This window comes from Uloborus diversus, chromosome 6, assembly GCF_026930045.1.
Source record: "Uloborus diversus isolate 005 chromosome 6, Udiv.v.3.1, whole genome shotgun sequence".
NCBI lineage: Eukaryota > Metazoa > Arthropoda > Arachnida > Araneae > Uloboridae > Uloborus > Uloborus diversus.
In genome coordinates, this window is record NC_072736.1 from 122,783,143 (window position 1) to 122,801,650 (window position 18,508).

Genomic DNA, 18,508 nt, shown 5'->3' on the forward strand with positions numbered 1-18,508 from the left:
AACAGCCACTGGTATTCGCTTTTTACTGCGAAAATACATGTTCTTGATTGTCGATCGATTCGCGGATAATCCGCCCCGCGGATAAACCGCTCGCGGATAATCGGGAGTCTACTGTAAATGCATTGCGCACAATCTGATTGATTCGAGCACTTATAATGTAAGTTTCTAGAATGGAGGGGGGGACATTATTCCCCTCCCTCCATTCCAGAAAATTTGAAATGGCGGGCCTTTGGGACAAAAGACACATTGCTACAAACTTACATAATAAAGTGCTCGAATCAGTCAGAGCATGCATAAATCAAGGGCGGATTTAACTTCTGCTTTTAGAGGGGGTTATTCAGAAAAGGGGGGAGGGGTCGTGTCACATATTGCTCTTTTTAAGCTCAAATGGGGGGATACCCCCCAGACAGCACAAATCTTCCAATATTCGTTGTTATATCGTTGAACTGGTGCAAAACTCATGACATATCACAAACGGATATCGACGCGATGTAGATTTCCTCACGTAGTTGGGCTTTTCCAAATATGGTTGACAAAAAGTACGAAAATTGGCACAGGTTTCAAAATAAATCCAAAATATGTTTGAAAGTTTACATTTATAGCATATAGCGTATCTCTAATTTTTATAATCATTTTGACGAGATTTTACATGTCTGAAAACTGTTTAATCTGCTCATGCGCAACAATTTCAGTTTAGAAAAATGGCTATTTACTGACTGTAGGATGTTTCCACGTTGTCAGTTGTCGGCTTGTGTATTGTTGCGAGCGTGAGTGTGTAAATGAATTAGCGATTTCTTGTATTAATGTGAAGTAAGTAATTGCCTGCTTTTTAAGTTTTTTAAAATTATGTTTTCAAAATTAGAGAAACAATGTTCTGATCGTCAAGAACGACATAAAGATAGCTATGAATTAAAAATTCTCATATTATTATTATTATTATTATTATTATTATTATTATTATTATTATTATTTTGTTTGTTTGTTCAGATTATTGCTGGAATAAAATTTGTGAATTGTGCATACAAAAGAAATGGTTTATTGTCTACTTAAATATGAACACAAAATAGGTTATCAATGATTCATAGATTACTGACATGTTTCTTGGAAGTCTTAAATCTTTAAAATTACTTTTTTAAAACGCTAAAAATAGTTAACATCAGCCATTTTTTCTTAAATTATTTAAATAAAATATACATATTTATTTGTATTTGAAATTAATTTAAAAATTATTTCATTTTTCTTGTCTTTCTTAATTATTTTATTGAGTTATATTCCAAATTTGAATTTTATTTAAACGATTTTTTAAAAAATCTTAAGTATATTACTGTTTTAAAAAGTTTGAGGGTAAAAAAGTTTTTAAGACTTTCAAAAAGTGTGCAAACAGTCTATAAATTATTGGTAATTAATTTACCAAGATGCAATTTATGTAGATATTTCGTGACACAAACACATGAGAAAATCGTTGATAAATCCTCTGGAACAGGTTGTTAGTTCATCTAATATTAGTAGATAAATCCATTTAACCTCTAAAATCCGTTGAAAACTCCTCCAGAGGACAATATAACCAAAATAGAAATGTCATTGATATTTTGTAAGCATCCAAAAAACGTTGTTAATTGCTCCCAAAAATGTTGAAAGTCATATCATATCTACAGCGATTTCACGTAAAATCGCTGTGCTGGGCGGACATTTTGCTGTTTTATCAACCAGTTCTCTACGAATTTAAGAAGATTTCGGTACATGTGATCACGTTTATTAGAGTCCCTGTATGAAAAGTTTATGACCCTATATGACTCTACCATAAGTATATTAATCAACTAACATATAACCAAATTTCACGGTGAAGTTATAATAAAACAAGTAATTGCATTTAAACTGTGTAACTGTTTGTTTGTTTGTGGCTTATTCGGAACTCCAGCGCTCGAATACGCTACCTTGCGGTGATTTATAAAACTGCGAATGCAACTAAAACATTGCCACGTTGCGCTCCACGTGTATCTGTTGACGTAAACGCGGTCAGTTTGTTCTGAGTAACGCATTCAACATGTCTAAGAACGCCTTCAACAACAAAAAATAATTCGTCCCTTAGTAGTATTCTCGAGCTTCTCAAAATAATGTTAGTTTTCATTATTTCTTTCAAAAAAGTATTAAATGGTGGAAGCGTAAACAAGAAAACTCTGGATTAACAAAATTGGATAACGTTATACCAGGTAAAATTTTTTATTGTTTTGTATGAATTTGTAAGAATATGAGTTTTTTTTTAATCTTAAATTAATTTAACTAATCATATTTTACAGCAGCATTTAGTTGGAATGGACAGTATGCAAAATATTTTCTTGAATTTATTATCGTAGAACAAAATGAAAAATGTTTAACCGAGAAAGAATTTACTTTATTCCTTTTATTCTCAGCTGAAAGGTTTCGCCAAATTTGTTTAGGGTTATAGTTTTGGAATTGTGCGAGCAAAGTAGCCTTGGCGAGATTTCGCGTTTTTAGTTAAACCATTTTTATTTTTATCATGAGTGGAATAAAATGATAGTAAAATTACAGAATTCGATAAGTAAAAAGAAATAATGGTCAATCAACTGAAAAGAAAACTACCACCATACATAAACTGTGAGTACACATTTTATTTATTTTGTTCTGAGTGAATTTGAATAAATATCAGTTTTTCAATTCGATGAAAAAAAAAACGAACTCAACAACATTGACTATGGACACTTTTCCTTAACCTAATTCCACATAAATGATTTAAATAACCTTTGTTACTACAGTATCCTACTGAAATAGAAAGTATGCAAATAAATTTTCTTGAAAATATTTATCGCAGAACAGATTGAAAAATCCAGAAAGAACGTTAAGAATTTGAACAATAAAAAATAAAAGTTCGCCAAAAATCTGTTTATAAGGTTATGGTTTTAAAATTGTGTGAAAGAATAATGTATCTTGACAAGATTTCGCATATTATCAGGTAAATCATTTCCATGACGAATGAATTAAATGCATGATTTCTTTAGATATCCAATCATATAGTCATAGAAATAAATTATCTAGTGTTAAACGTTACTCTTGACAGTCTGCCACGTATGTGCACTATGTGACAAAAATGTCAACAAATGCCGGAAATGTCACGAAACTGAACTTATTATGTACTAATGTATAGAAAAAACGGTACAAAATGAAAATGCCGTTCGAAGCGAACCAAAAATTTATGAATTCCGAAGGACGTTGCTACTACTCCTCGAAAATAAGCAGCCATGATTGGCTAACGTAATCTACTCCAGTAGGGACTATTTATTGGCAAAGTAATCGCTTGCTTTGGCGAAAAACTTCTAATTCTACAGGAAATAAATTACATGAGGAATTACACAGTTGAGTAATATTGTCGGTTGCCATTTTTTTCTTGCGTGCAGAGAAATACGCTCGGAATCAATGTTAACAAAGCTTTGAGGCTTTGTCATAAGCGAAAGCATTTTTAATGTTTCCTTTTTGATTATTCTTAAGAAATGCTGATGTGTATGAGAATTTTGTGGGATCCTTATTGCGGTGAAGACTCCCCTTGGATTTTTGTGCCCACCTAGGGGGATCATAGCATTTTTAGGGGGGTGCTTCTAGGGGTATTTTTCCCATTCGGGGGATTGAGGAGATGCGCCCTTGCCCATCGGGGATGAGCACCCCTGTCATTCAAATTAAGCTTTTCAGGAAGTACTGTCCTTAATTTGATGCGTCGCTTGAATAGGACCGTTGATGTTATTTAGGAAGGAATACGCGGAGAGAGGGTTCTTGGTGCACAAGCTGCTTTATTAAATAGGATTTTAAGGGGGTAGTTCTGAGTGATACGTTTATCCTCATTTTTGAGGGACTCTCTTTATGGAGGGGGGAACTCCAGTCATAGACGCCCATATGTGTGGCAAGTGAGGGCTCAACCCCCCCCCCCCCCCTTAGAAATCACAGAGGTGTCCTCCGGCAAGGGCGCACCCTCTCAATATTGCGCTCCCAAATGAGAAAAATACCCCTCAAAACACCCCCTAAAATTTTTAATGGCGCAATCTACGCCATGACCCCCTCCCCTTCCTAGGTATGGGCACACTCGAAAATCAGAACTTCCTTGATTTTAATACTTTTTCTTTGCAAAAACGTATTAACATTTCTCTAGCAACTAATGAATAAGTTATTAAAAATGTAAAATTTTAATAACTTTAATCTGTAAAGAAATCGGTTTCCACGGGGAAAATATCTGGGCCCAATCCTATATTAAAATTTTGTATATGGGCGCCCATTTTCAGGGATCAATATGATATATCAATATTCTCCGAGGCATGGGCGGATTTATGGGGGGTCAGAGGGGGGCAATGCCCCCCCCCCCCAGTTTTGGGAGGACTTTATGTAGTAACAACACATCTTCCAAAAATTAAAAAAAAAAATCATTATTTTTTCGTTTTTGAATAGTTCAGAAGAGCATGGGTGGATTTATGGATAGCCTACAAGGGCTCTTGAACCAAAAACCCAATCTAACCAACCAAACCTTGAAAATAATTAGACAAGTCTTTGAAACTCCTAAGCAAAGTGTGCTTCAATTTTATTTCTTATCAAATGTATAAATTAAGAATTGTTCAAATGGGTAGTATGTTACTCTCTTGATACCTATTCTCTAAATATGTGCACCATTTCTTTTAAAGTATTAACTTGCATCACAAAGCCCTTTTAAAGCGTAAAAAATTATTTGCCTATTATTTCCAATTAACCCTTATAAGACTTCAAAATGCAGAATTTTATATCCATTTTAGATAATTTCCTCCGGGGGAGTAACCCCCGGGCCCCCTAAAACTGGAGATATTCTATATCCCACTTAAAAGGTAGCACTGCGTTACTCTCTTAATACCAGCCCCCTCTCTTTTAAAGTCAATTTAAAAAGGACAGCATGATTACACATAGTAATGAAAACGACACAAAAGAAAAAAAAAAAAAATCCTGCCCCCCCAGGAACTCAGTCCTAAATCCGCCTATGCTCCGAGGTTTAATGAAGTTAGGACATCGCTCATGAGAAATAAAGATTTAAGGCACTCTTATTGATACTATTAAACTGTTGTCTTCATTCCAAGATCGTCACTTTTGGGGATCAGGAGATGTCGACTGCCCCCCCCTCATAAGAAAATTTTTGGACTAATGTCGACTGCTTCACTTTATCTTAGTGAAGATTGGCAAAAGGTTGACGCTATTCCGAAACTGTTGACTTTTTTTTTTGTTCAGCATCATTTCTAGTATTTCTTCAGGAGAGAAATCCGTCACTGCCTGTTTCAGTTTCTGACTTTGTATGCATATCGAGCGTCAGCATTACGTAAACGTAATATGTTTAAAGCATGAATCTTGCTTTGTAACCTTGTTTCTGATCTGCACACAGACAGCTTATTTGCTTGGACGATATAGTTATGAATCCCCTACTGTATATATATATGCACAATGGAGGAGGGGAGCATGAGTGTCCTCGATTCCAGGCCTGGATTTGCGTACCTGCAGACCCCGCGTTGCAGGGACCCAACGTCCCAAGAAATTGGGGAAAAAATTGAAAAAAAATAAATTAAAAAACTACACAAAGACTTAATTACGTCACAAACATACTACTAGGGGAAGGGCCCTACAGATTTCTGGGCACAAAAGTTATAGATCCGGGTTTACTCAATTCAAAGTTATATAAAAAAAAACAGAGCCCCTGGTTAAGAAAAAAATTGGGCCCACCAATACAGGGCCGCCAGAGCTTGAGTTTTCCTTCAAGATCTTTTGTTTTTTCAATAGACTACCCTCCTTTAAGATCAAACTGTCCAAATAACGGGCCTGACACCCCCCCCCCTTACACGACTATATGGCCTTTTTGTGATAATTGTGAACAATGCAGTTTGCAATTGTCCCAGATAAAAAAAAAAGTACTTTGTGCTGATTAACTAATACGAATACGACGACCAGCCAGCAGGGGTGGATACAGAAAAATCATTTTGAGGGGGTAGGGAAAATTGAATAGCCCTCCCCCCTTCGATGTTTTATAACAAAGTTTTAATGAATGAATTTTTAAATATGCATGTTTTTTATTTCTCCTTTAGATCAATGAATCTACTTCGAAGTACATGTGAATATTATGCACTAATGTACTTTTAATGACAATGTGGACGGAAAATATCTTTAACGTTTCAAACCATTTAAATTAAATACTAAACCCAATATAATGTCACCGAGATGCAAGACAATGAGCAGTTTTACTCAGGAACATTGCCATAAAAATTATAACACAAGGGCAAAGTTATTAAATAAACCCATACCTCACTTGAGTTTTTTAAATTAATTTATAAAGAAAATCATAACTTCATACGTTTTACCGAAGAATTCTGAAACTATTTCTGTGTGAATTTCAAAACAATTGCTGATTTGTTCTTAAAACCATGATACAGTTGAGATAACATATTGATACTACATGCCGTTTCCATTAAAAATCATGGTTTTTCCAAGAAACTACCATATGATTTCTTTCATTTTGCATTTTTTATAAGCTGAAAAAGAAATATATTATTTCGCAAATAGGTTCCTGGATCAAAATGACTCTTTTAGGTGCGCCTACAAATTTAAAAAAAAAAAAAATGTTGATTATTGATTCCATCAAAAAAGAATTAGTGGACGAATCGCGATAATACGGTCCCTTGAATTCGAAACCGGCGAGTTAAATGTATTCTTCAACTCTGGGTCTCTGACTCCAGTAATATTTCTTTAGCAAGCAAATATGCTGTGTGTGTTTTGTGTTCTTTTTAATTAATTACGTAAAAAATACAAAAGAAAGGTCAATTAAAAAGTAATAAATAAAATAGTGAAATTAATTCATCCTTGGGGGGGGGGGGGGGGGCGGCAACTCCCAGCCAGCGTAGCGTAGATTAGGGTTGGTGATAAAACCGCTCCTAAAACGTTGGTCCAAAAAAAAAAACCTCCTCAAAACCATTTATTCCTAGAAAGAAAAAAAAGTACGATATTTCTGTTCATGTCATAGTTAGGAACAATTGCCTTATTAGCGCATTACAAAAGTGGGAAAAGCAGATTCCGTAGGCTGAATTTGGAGTTTAGGTTAGGGTAGAACGATACCTCTGGGGGTGCTAGTACCAGGTAGCTATTAGCTCTTGGACTAGTTCTAAATTCTCATTAACTGTTCGATCCGGTAATGGTGCTGCCATCTATCGGTATATAAAATAATGGAGGCAAGGCACTTAGTATGCAGTCCTCGACATAAATACAGTTGTAGTCAGTTGTGACTCTTGAATAGAATAGAATAGAATAGAATAGAATAGGTTAGGGTAGGAAAAAAAAAACGTCAAGAATAATCTTTTCACGGATTAATCGGTAAAATAAATTTAATTGACCGATATGCTAATTAATGGGCGTATCTCAACTCCACATCAGGGAAAATTGATATTTCGTTGAGATTCTTGAGTCATTAAATACAAAATTAATCAAAAAATTTATTTTCCTTTTTTCTTCCCATAATAGGAGAAAACAAGTCTCAAACCCCAAATAATGAGGGAATTAATAAAATTTTATGTTTTAAATATTTATTTAGAGAGATTAATTTTTGTTGTCATTGTTACAAATCGTCTGCATTCATTCAAGGCTTACCTCAAATAGTTTTTTTTTTGTGTAAAATCATGTATTTTCAGGAAAAACTTAATACTAATAAGGATAAAGGTATCATAACGTTATAGGCCATATATCTTTTTATTACCTCCTCCTAATTACTAGTTTTTTTTTTTTTTTTAAGAATATGCCTCGTTTAACATAACCTACAAAATCACTAATCATGATATGTGAGTGTGAATTTGTCCTCTACTTCCATTCTATTTATAGAAACAAGAAACTCAACGAGTAGGATCCTATCGCAATCTCTGATTTCGAAAAACATAATTTGAATTCAAGACGTCAAAATTCAAATGAATGCCAGGGTTTTTTTCCCCCCAAGTTATAACAATTTATACGTTTTCAAGTAAAATTGTGAAATCAAAGTTTATGTGTGGTCTTTGTATTTCCGTGGGGTCTCTTGGCCAGAATGTGCTAAGCTGCAAATACTTGAAAAAAAGACAGAATCTTGAAAAAGAGAGGAAAGAAACAAAAATTTTGAAACCTAAGAAATTATGGCTAAAACTAAAACAAGTGAAAATGTGTGAGGGCTATCAGCTAAATAATTATAAATCATGTATTAATTTGAAAAAGAAAGGCATATCCTCTCTAATATGCACACTTGAAGGATCCATGAGCAGTGCATGTCTGAGACAATTTCTTTTACTCCTCATTTGTCCTAACATAACTGAACCCACACTTATTTGCAATATTAGCAACCAAACTTCAAATGATTAAAATGTTTTTTTTTCACCACACTTGTAAGATTTATATGAAACGGCTAGATGTAGCTGTTAAAAAACACATAGTAGCTAATTTGAGAGGTTGCAGAAAACTTATAAAAAATTAAATATACAGACACATAGATTTGATACAAGAACTTTATTTATAGCTTCCAAAAATATAAGCATAGTGGGTACCAATTCAAATTATCAAATCTTTATTTCTTCATGAATTAAACAGAAATATAACTGTTTAACAAATTGGATTTGATCAAAAGATCCTAATTCAAGGGAAATGGGGCAAGCCTGCAAACAATATGGTAAAAACCTTTTAAAAATTAACCAATTCCTCTTAAATGAATTGTTATGAGGCATGTTATGTCTTCAGAAACTTCCACCCTTCTTTAATGCTAAGCAGACAAATTACATAAAATACTTTCAATATTTTGCCCCCATGTCTCGTAAGTTGTACCATTATCTTGCTTCACACTGTTCCTTCAATGTTCTACGTAGGATGCCTTTAAAGATGTCTTAACAAGCTTCTAGGCAAAGATCTAGAAAAAGGAGGATCCAAGCTTTAAATCTTCAAGAATATACTCCTACATAGTCTTCCACGGAATTTAAAAATTTACTTTCTTAATTTTCATTCAAACTATTTTACAATAAGTATGGGTACTATTAACAAAGATGGGGTAAGAGATATCAAGATATGAAAGAAACAGGTGATCTAAAGAAGCTCTGAACATCTCTATATGGAGTAAAATTGCTTAACACTTTTCTTCAGAGATGTGTAAAGAGGTTTCAGAAGGTATAAAAACTGCTTAACTAAAAAATACAGTAAAAATTAATTTAGGTTAGCTATGCCAATCACTGTAAATTCAAGGGATCAGTGAACCTGAGCTGTTATCTTTCGCTAACAGCTCATTTAGCAAAAGCTAACTGTGTTAGCTTTTGCTAACACTCCTCGGATGTGTAGACAAAATACTACATAGTACAGTTAACTCTCAATTGCTGTACTCAAAGTCCTGAAAAACCGGCAGTAACCTTTGAGTTACGGGAAGCAACCACAGCCTTCTCAAGAGTTAGGGACCCAATGAAATCTATGAGATAAAGAAATATTAGAGTTAAGAGTCAACTGCATAACACAAATCAATGAATAATAAAAAATTAGAACATAAGGAAAAAAATCACATACACTTGTTATATGATTTTAAAGTTGGATAATTTCCTTCTTGATTACTTATTACAGATTAAAACTCTTGAAATATCACACACATTCATACTTCTGTTGAATCAGTTATTACTCTTCAGGCTCAGACAAAATTGAAAAGCATAAGCAGATTAAATAACAGCAAATGAAGCCAAATCTCTCTACTATGTGCCATTCAGTCAGGAATTTTCAGTTTCTGCAGCTGCACATGCTAAATGCTTCTTGGACTGCGGGGGAAAAAACAACTTAAATTTAAAACTTAAATGCACCAATATTACCATGCATCATAATCATACTGGAATAATACACAATGCGTTGTTTTTTCTACTTTTTCAAATATCAAATTGCAGTTGGTTCTCTGTTTAACGACATTCTATTGAACGACTTTTCACAGTACCAGATACTCTACTGCAGTTTTAGAAGCATTCTATTTAAGTACGATTTTTTGTGGTCTCATGAAAGCCGTTAAATAGAGTCAACTGCATTTTATTTCTCATCTATTTCTAATTAAATTATTTATTTAATAGTTTTAATAGGTTAACAAGCTGTTTTTAATATCTTACTCTGTTTTACTTTTTTTGAACACAAATCAATAAACAATCAAAAGTTAGAACACATGGGAAAAAGCTCATCTAGGCTTGTGTCATTTGTCGACTTTTAAAGTTTATAGTTGTATGATTTTCTACTTGATTACCTGTTACAGATGAAAAACCTTGAAACATGACATCCATACTTCTGTTGATCCAGTTGTTACTCTTCAGGAGGAGGCTAAACTGAAAAGCACAAGCAGAGGAAATGACAGACAGCAAATGAAGCCAAATCTCTCTACCATGTACCATTCAGTCATTAATTCAGTTTCTGAAGCAGCACGCCCAAAATACTTCTTTAACTGTGGGGGGAAAAAACAACTTAATTTTAATCTTAAATGCAACAATATTACAATGCTCATAATGGAATAGTATGCAATGCATGAGTTTTCACTGTTTTCATAAACAAATTATTATTTTTCTGTTATCTATTACACCAGGTTTCTACAGATGAACATATAGAATAGCATCCAAAAGGAGAACAATTATAATAATTTAATATGAATTAAGACATTTTTCTGCCTTCTGTGCATAGAGAAAAGAATCAAGAATACCAAATATCAAGCGGGGATATACTTTGCACACAATGTATTTTAACCTGGAGTGCTCGCAGACATATAAGATAAACACACCAGTTGTGGCCAGTGCTTCAGTAGTGGCCACTTTAAGGTTAATACTTGAAAAAATAGGATTCCAGGTCTAGCAATGGATTCGAAAGTGCATCTAACGTCATTTCACCTCAATAGCGAAATATTAAATACATTGTATCATTTTACCAGCATCAAATCATATTAACGACATACGAAGTCGAGGGAAACAATTTTGTAATAGATTAACTAGGTGCATAAATTTTTAAATAAATATTAGATTCTTTAATAATTGAAGTTTTCAATACTGTTTTTTGGGGCACTGTTATCTAGTTCTTTTGTGGAACACAACTTAAATTTAATTATTAAAATTTGCCTTTACCAAATTATCCTTGGGTACCTTCCGTTCATTCATGCGTGTCAAATCATTTCAGTTGCCCAACGTCATAGTTGCCATAACCTCCAGGTCAAAATCACCAATGATTTAGCTGTTATTTACATCCACTCGAAAAGATGCTGTCCATCTTTAGATAAAAGTAGCCTCACAAAAACTGGACCAATATGCATTGCCATGAAAAGAAAAAAGAAGCCAGGAATATAATACCAACATTACAGTGCAACAAGAACAGTAAAAGAGCTATAAAAACATTATTGCAAAGATATTACATGAAGCAATTTGGCATTAAGTATTAAATAATAACCCACAGCTATTTTAATTAATTGGGTGTTGAGCTGTAGGAGCTCTAAGTGTAAAAAATCGACCGTCGGAGCTGGATTCGGCATCCGACCTAGAAACTTGCGCATGCGCAAATCTGACACTTTCAACGAATTGACACGCCTCCTTCGCCTCGCGTGGCGCGGCGGTTCCAGCGAGCGACGTCAGTAGTTCCAACTACTTCCGACCATGTGCTAGGGATGGAAGTTTTAGTTCCTTTTGAGGAACTAGTTCGTTTAGTTCATCTCAGTCTTGTGAACTAGTTCAATGAACTAGTTCAAATGAACTATTCAGAGCTTTTTGGCGGGAAAATATAGTCACATGTTGCCAGATAGGTAGTTCTCCCTTTTTAAAGGCCCGGGGGGGGGGGGGGGGATAAATTTTGCAATTAGCCGGGCTGTAGAAATTTGGGCTGATTGAATTTTCGCGTATTTATTCATATTTTTCGGTTTAATTATCAAAACTAATATTTTTTAACAATCAGGGGTACCAACCTGAGAGGGGGGGGGGGGAGGTCATGGCACAGGCTGCGCCATTGAAATTTTTAAGGGGAGGGGTAGTAGGGGTATTTTTTCTTTCTTTCGGGGGAGGCTCCTGCTTTGGGGGGATTCGTGATTTTTAGAGGGTTGCGCCTTTGCTCAGAGGGGGGGGGAACCCTTAAGCAATACATTAGTGCATATATACATCTTTACAATTATTTTCAACTCATTTTCTTTTAGCATTAAGTATTTATGTTGATTTTTAATTTTTTGTGTCACACTTCATGTTCTCTGTTAAAGTTTCGTCATTTTAGAGATTCGTTGGTCTTGTTACCAAAATTAATGTTTCTGAGTTATTCATTTTTGTTTTCATCCTCACATTTACTGTCAAGAGCATTTTTTAATTATCAATCGGTAGCGTACACAGACTTAGTGCGTCAGGCCCGTGTCCAGGATTTCATAAAGGGAGGGATTTGCTGGGTTTCAATAATTTTTCATTAATTTCTGCATTTTCAGGAAAACACAACGGTGTGCCAAAAAATTATTCATTTCTGTTTGATGGTCACAATGAGGGACAAAACGGGGAATCAAATTCCTAGAAGATTTCACTTTAAGTCATATTACCATATCTGTTATTGTATTTTTTTCGGTGGAACGTCGTTTATCGGCCCCCATTTAACCGGGATAAAATTTGTAGAGTTAAAAGATATATACCAAGCCAAACCCAGTGGCATGTTAGCCTATGGGGACTAAGCCCTACTGTGCTCATCTCAGTCTTCCTGACCAAGGGCTATGGGGTGCTAGGCAGATGTTCCGGTTAGGTGGTCAGCCTAACGCGTAACCTCCAGGGTTTAGTTCCCAAGCGCGTTTGGTACTCAGTTTATCGGCCCATCAAGGGATGAACGGCTAAGTCAACATAGGGATAGAACCCGGACCTGTGGCGTGGAAGTCTACCACTCAGCCACAAAAGGGTTCAAAAAATATATACGCACTTAAGTAATAATTGTAAATTATGATTGCTGCAAGAACGGAATTGTAAATGCGACAAATATTCGGTGTTTGTTTTGATTAAACATACAACTCCTGCATAGAACATACTATAAAGTATAGAACTACAAATTTAACAAACAATATGGTGATTTTGGAGCGTCACACTGACACCGCTGCAGCTGAACTATTATAAATGATAAAGTATCTTCGAGAAACGGTACTATTTAGATTTGTTAGAAAACTTTGTCTTTTTTTGCTTTAATCTATAGTAATATTATAAAGAGAGAGGACGGATTTTTGTGTGTTTATATGTTCGAGGTAATCTCTGGAACCACTGCACCTATTTGAAACTATATGAAAAGAACTTTCTTGCTGAGTGACATAGGCTACAATTCGAAAAAATCCAATAAATAGTTCTTTTTACTTCCTTTTACAAACGAGCTGATATGTGCATCACATGACTTCCTTTTACTCAAATTTAATGTCATTTTCCTATTATTGGCAATTTTAATGTGATTCAATAGTTTACTCTCTGAAAAAAGATATCTCTCTTTTTCCAAAATATGATTTTAGTCGATAAAAAGAAGGCATTTCTAAATTTCTAGGAAACTTAAAAGGGGATGGTAAAAAAAAAAATGCTGTGCACAAACTTCAACATTCAAGTTAATTTTAAGCCAAATTTGCACTTTTCTGCATTTGGTTTATTATTTTTCACCAATGGGAGGGATTTAACCCCTAAAACCCTCCCCTTGGACACGACTCTTTAGTGCGCCCCCCTCCCCCTAATAGAATAGAAAGTGTGCAAAAGTTAAAATTAAATAATAATAATAATAAAGTTTAACATAGTATTATTTCAGAACGTGCGGCCTCCTACCTCTTGCCCTCCCCCCTCGCGCCCAGGATTTTCATTAACTACTCAAGTTAAAAAAAATTCAAATATTGCTATACATTTAATTTTTTCATAGAAGAGATATTCTCCCCCCCCCCTCCCTTCATTTCGCCACTAATTCGCTAAGAATATTTTCTGGTTCTGTTCTGCAAACAATTCATGGCGACAGAGCTGTATTAACTGAAATGTTTTACTGTATTGGTTTTCAATTCAATGTATTTTATGATATGACTGAGATGTTCTTTCATTTTCTTTTGAATATTTTAAACTCTCAAATATTTTGTTGAAATATTTTGCCCTGAAAGCGACTGTAGGAATTCGGGGGAAAAAACTGACGCCCTCTTGCCTCAGGCGGCAACTTTTTAAGGGCGCCCTCATTTGTGCTTTTCTCGTTGAAACTACTTATAAAAATTCAAAAAAAAAAAAAAAAAAGAAATTAATTTGAATTTTGTCATTTTGAATTCAAATTATGTTTTTCGCAATCACGAGTGTGTGTTTGTATGAGTGTTTGTGTGCGTGGGGGCGGGGTATGTCTACATGTGTGTAAGCATATGTGTTTGTGTCAGTGTGCAGGCATGAATGTGTGGGCAGTTGTGTGTATTTGTGTGTATGTGTAGGTGTCTGCATGCGTGTGTGTATGTGTTTGTGTGTAGGGGTATGTGTGTGTATGGTGGTGTTTGTGTATGTGTAGATATGTGTTTGTGTGTGCGTGTGTGTTGGTGCGTGTACGTATGCGTGTGTGTGTAGGATATGGACGCAACCTGGAGACGGTTTTCGCTAGTGGAGCAGCATCGTGAGGCCGGCCGACGCGACGGGTGGTGCTGGCAGAGGGTGGTGCCGCGCCGGGGGGGGGGGGGGGGGGGGGAATGATAGCACGCCAAAAACAGTCAAATGAAAGCAATAAGCAATCGTGATTGCTCAAAAAAAAATTTAGTCAAGGCGCCAGTTTCAAAAGATATACAACGACTAGGAAAGATTGTAGAGCCAGCACTGAAAAGTGATAATTTACGTTAAAAAAAAAAAAAAAAAAAAAAAAAAAAAAAAAAAAAAACTTATGGAGATTAATTAAAAAAACTATAAAAAAAAATTACTTAAGGGGTCAACAAACTTGACTGGTTGTGAAGTTTTCAAAACACATTGAGCAAATGAAATTGTACTCATTTTATGAAATATTGTATTTTTATTGTATTTTAAAACAATGATTTTTACGTTGTTGCGGGCGTAACACGTACAAATCAATGTTTGTGTACTACACAAATTGTTTTTAGAAAGTTGATGCTTCGTTTATGATACATAAAGGTTCCATTTATTCGAATTTACCACAATAAAATGCCTAAAATTCCAGGGGAAAACTGCAAATTTATGCGCAAAAATCTCACACCCGTGCAAATGGATTGAGAAAAATATGAGTTTTAAGAAAGGCAGAACATTTTTATTAGAAAGCACAAAAAAGTCTGTTCCTAATTTCTTTTGCACTGTCGAAAGTGGAAAAAAAATTCTTTACAAAGCCTTTTTTTTTTCCTTTTCATTTTAAAGTCTATTTGTGCTATGGAAATAATTTGAAGTTTTAATTAAAAAACAAAATAATAATCTGTCAATTTAATTCTGAAATAAGCGCACCCAATGCATGTGACGAGGCGCACATACTCCGCCTATTTCACTAATCACGCCACATCCATCGTGCATCGCGATTGAATTGAAAGGAAAGTCAAGAATATTCCCGAACTTTCCCCCACCCGCCTCTGCTAAACAATAGCTCCATTGTATCTTGAATGACTGAACGAAAAGCAGATGCACTGCGAGAGACACGCAGGAAAACTGGTCGAACTAGGTGAAATCGAACTAGATGCAATACTGAACTAAACAGTCAGCTTTTAGTTCAGGGAACTAGATTTTTAGTTCAGTGAACTAGATGAGGAAAAGAACTACTGATGAACTAGATGCCAAATCGAACTAAAGAAATCGAACTAAGAACTAAACAAACGAACTAGTTGCCAAATCGAACGAGAGAAAGAGAACTAAACGAACTCGAACTAAGAACTAAATGAACGAAGAACTAAACGAACTAAGAACTAAACGAACTAAGAACTAAACGAACTAAGAACTAAACGAACTAAGAACTAAACGAACTAAGAACTAAACGAACTAGTGAACTAGATTGTTTTCCACTGAACTAAAAGCTGAACTAGTTCGATTGAAAGACCCGTTCACTGTGACCGGGTCCGAACTAAACGTTCCATCCCTACCATGTGCATGCGTGCTCTTGGTTCGTGTAAAAATGGCTAGCATCATGGAACGCGGTGCGAGTTTCAAAGCGTACATTGAATATTCGAAAACTGTTTAAAAGAGTTCAATAGCTCTACGGATTTCCTCCCTAGAATTTCGCGCTCCAGGGCATGAGTCAGAGTTCGGAAAAGAATTCCTGCCGTATTATACGACCGGCGGTGACACACATCGGTTAGTCGCCGTAAATCTACCTTAATTCTTATTAAATTATCGCTAAATATAGTATTTCACTGGAAATTCATATTAAGTCTCATTTTATACATCCGACCTCCATAGAATTTCATAAGGTCTATTTGAATCATGTCCGACCCAAAGCAGCGGCACTCGAGGGCATGGGTCGGAGATGGTCGATGTATCGCATCGAATAATTGAATTATGATTAAAGCGTAATTGCAGATCGTGTATGCCGTTTTAATATCTATATTAATTCCAGAACTATCATTTCGCTCGGCGTATAAATCTTAATTTGCGTAGTCGGCCATATATTACTCGTCCGACCGCTTAGAATGTCATTGGGAAAGAATCTTAATTTGTGTGGTCGGCCATACATATTTCGTCCGACCGCTCAGCATGGTCATTGGGAAAGTATCTTAATTTGTGGTGGTCTGCCATACATAATTCGTCCGACCGCTTAGACTCATTGGGAAAGAATCATAATTTGTGTGGCCGGCCATACATATTTCGTCCGACGCTCAGCATGGTTATTGGGAAAGTATCTTAATTTGTGTGGTCGGCCATACATAATTCGTCCGACCGCATAGAATATCATTGGTCGGCTGTTGAAATTAGATCCCACCCATCGTAACGCCCCCTTGGTCGGGTTCATAAAACAATCCCGACCCCAAGGCAGTAATTTCTACTCTACGCATGCGCAGAAGGAGGTCGGTACTTCATTGCATTTCCGGCGGTCGGTGCCGCAACCACTGCCATAAAAAATGGCAGTTAATGCAATAAATGAATTATCAAACAGAAAGCAGCATTTACGTTGATTAAAAATACACCAAATCGAGGTCCCAAAAACACCAGAAAGCTTCTTTGATGACTAAATACTGTTCGTAAAACCAATCATCGGCAAACTTAAGGTCATTAATGAATTGCGACACATTTTGTTCAATGTATTTATTTATAACCTTATAAAACAGTTAATATATGCAACGTAGTATTACTTTTTAAAGAGGAAGCAACTTGCAAGAAAGTTAGTTTAAATTTCTTACCTGTCAGTTCGGTGTACTGGTCAACACATAAAACTTATAGTCACTTAGATTTCCTTTCATTTTTGTTTTCCTTCCTTTTTTTTGGCACTCTCGCCCTCCAAAAACATTGGTGTATTTTAATTTGTACTACACCAATTCGACATTTCCATGTTTGTAACAATCGAATATGAACATCTCTTGTCAATTAAACAGAATCTTGCACATAAAAATGCACAAAATTCCCTTCTTCCGTAATTTATTTTGTAAGCTTTCAAATGAAGAAAACTTCGCCCCCTACTTCAAAAGTCATTCCTCCACAATTAAAATAATTAGATCATTAAAATACTATTCACACAGAAAAGTATGCTGAGAAATAGAAAAGCACGAGGCGCAGTTATTGCTTGTTGATCGCTGGAAAATCAACGCGAACGTGATCGCCAAATATCGAGGACATCTGAAACCACGCCAAATTACTACAAAGGTTGCTAGAAAAATCGAGGAGTAGCAGACACTTCCAATTCCGAATTCAACATCGTGAAAATGGCTGCTTCAGAACAACTTACTGTGTGTTCTGCATTAATTGTTGTTTACTTTCGTAATACTTTTTGGTTTCTAATCTCTTTCTATATGGGTCAGAATAACCAAAAGACTTTGAAAAATCTTTTCAAATGAATAAAGCGAAAAAATCATACATACGAACAAACACTTTTAGCATTTTCTTCGTTACCACATGCGTTTGTTTTAGTTTTTAATTCCGCCATTAGACAGTGACTGCAGTGCTCCCTATAGTTCGTTGGAGTTGCGAATTAGTGCTTGCTTTTCAAACGTGGTACAATTCGATTTTTTAAAAATAATTTTTCATATTTGCCTCTTATGTGACACTAGCATTCCCGTACCCGGCATTGCTCGGGTAATGGAATTAGCAGGGGTTAACAGTGCTTGGTGCATCTAGTTAATTAATTAAAACGAATTGGATGAATAAAACACAATTTAGGAATGGTTCTTAAGTTCAATTATAAACTAATATATTTAAATCATTAAAAATAAAAAATTGTTTTCGTTAAATGTTTTTTTTCTTAACTGTACACCATTAATGAAGTAACTTAACTTGATCCGTAACGATTGTATCAAAAGAATTGCTTCATTTTGCTTATCGCCAAATAGGGCGATAAACAAAAGAATCTAGCAACCTTTTTCAAATATGGC